The following is a 2,226-nucleotide window of genomic DNA, read 5'->3' on the forward strand; positions in this document are numbered from 1 at the left end:
CAAAGTTTTCTCCATACCCAGGGTCGAACTCTCGACCTTTGATTCAGGGTGGAGCAGCCCCATCCACTGCACCACAACCCATGTTGGTCTAATTTAATGTACATCTCTTTTTTTTGTTTCTCATCCAGTGTTCGGTACCCGCATTGGAGCCCCGACTAATCCGGATATCCTTGACCTCTGGTTAAGGGTGGAGCAGCCCCATCTACTGCACCACAAAATAAAATAAAGAACAAATTTAAAGGAGGGATGCAACACGAGGACTTCCCAGGGGTCATCCATCCTAGTACTACTCTCGTCCAAGCACGCTTAACTTCGGAGTGCTGATGGGATCCAGTGCGTTAGTGCTGGTATGATCGCTTCCACAAAATAAAATAGAGAACAAAATTTAAATATTTATAGGAGTAGTTCTTTAATACAATCTTGTTTTATGAGTATTTTTTTAATTGAACAGCAGAAAAAAAAATAATTAATTCTCCTACTATATATTTTAAGAGTCCTATATATTTTAGAAAGTCTAATAGAAAAGAAAATATTAATTAATTCTCCTACCATATATTTTAGGAGTCTCATATATTTTAGGAAGTTTAGTTAATAATATAAGAATAATTAAATAATATATTAAAAATATAGTGAAAAGACAGTTTTGTCTAAAGAAAAGTTTTTTAATAAAGGGTAAAAGATTTGAATTTTTTGTCTTTAGTAAAAGACTCTCCTTTAGACAAAATTATCTTTTCACTATTTTCTTCAATTTATTATTTAATTATTTTTACTATATTAACTAGACTTCTAAAATATGTAGGACTCCTAAAATATATGGAAAGAGAATTAATATTATTTAATTATTTTTATTATATTAACTAAACTCCTAAAATATATAAGACTCTAAAATATATGGAAGGAGAATTAATTAATATTTTTTTTGTACCTATCAATTAGAAAAATAGTCCTGAAATAGCATAGGTGAATTACAATTACCTACAAATATCCATCTCGATATTATGACTTGTTCATATATACCTCCTTAGTTATGATTTCAAGTATTACGAAACATTTTTCATTCTTTTATGTTGCTGTCTATAAACATAGGTTTAGGTGTTAATTAATTTGATTTTTAGGGGCCAAATACATAAACTGAAACTTCAAGTTACCGCTAACTATGAGATACAAACTTAGTTATGCCAATAATCAGACAAATAGATTTTCTTAAATAAAAAAGTCTCATAAATTTGAAAATATCTGGTCTAGTAAAAATATTATATTTGATATAACGAGAAGTGGTCGTTGTTTTAAGAAAAAATTGTGGAGTAATGATAAATAGTCCTTAGTCATATAAAAGTGTGAAGCCTTAGAAAAATGTTTTGAACCTTTTGCCCTTCATTAAAAGACTCTCTTTTAGATAAAATTATCTTTTCACTATTTCTTCAATTTATTATTTAATTATTTTTATTATATTAACTAGACTCCTAAAATATATGGGCTCCTAAGAATCAATATTATTTAATTGTTTTTATTATATTAACTAGACTCCTAAAAAATATGAGACTCCTAAAATATATGGAAGGAGAATCAATTAATATTTTTCTTTGTACAGACCAATTAGTAAAATACTCCTAAAATAGAATAGAAAAATATTCCTAAAATAGGACTCTATTAAGGAAATACTCCTATAAATATTGAGATGCACATTAAACTAGAGAAGAAACTGGTTTACTTATTGGGATGATTGATGCTCATCTAACTTGATTCGATTGCATGTCTAGATTGGTACCCTCAACTTCTTCACTATTTTTGTCACAATAATAGAATTCAACGTGTGTATATATATATATATCTTCTTTGTTTTCATTCAAGCCAATTTTGAGTGTTAAAATTTTCACTCAGACAAGAATTATTTTTTTCAAAATTGAAGCTTTGTGATCACTATTCTATTATTTTGTTGTAGTTTACAGGTCATAGATGAATTTACAGGTGGTAGATGAATGTCGGTCAGCTTTGAGAAATTTTTTCGGAAAAGTTAAAAATCTTTTTTTATGTAAAGGTACAGTTTAGTTGTATTACTTTGATTTCTTTATTGTGGTATTATTTTATTATAATTTATAGGTGGTAAGTGAGTGTCGGACGACTTTGAGAAATTTTTTATGTAAAAGTTAGATTTAATTATATTGTTTTGATATCTCTATCATCGCATTGTTTTGTTGCAGTTTACAGATGGTAGATGAATGTCGA

At 28.3% G+C, this 2,226-nt stretch overlaps 1 non-coding gene across 1 annotated transcript; it reads right to left on the reverse strand.

The window, feature by feature from the left end:
• Nucleotides 1-243: 243 nt before the first annotated feature.
• Nucleotides 244-361, reverse strand: LOC124889916. The gene has a single exon (XR_007048828.1). It is a non-coding gene; the product is annotated as a 5S ribosomal RNA (ribosomal RNA).
• Between the last annotated feature and the right edge of the window lie 1,865 nt (nt 362-2,226).

Source organism: Capsicum annuum, chromosome 12, assembly GCF_002878395.1.
Source record: "Capsicum annuum cultivar UCD-10X-F1 chromosome 12, UCD10Xv1.1, whole genome shotgun sequence".
NCBI lineage: Eukaryota > Viridiplantae > Streptophyta > Magnoliopsida > Solanales > Solanaceae > Capsicum > Capsicum annuum.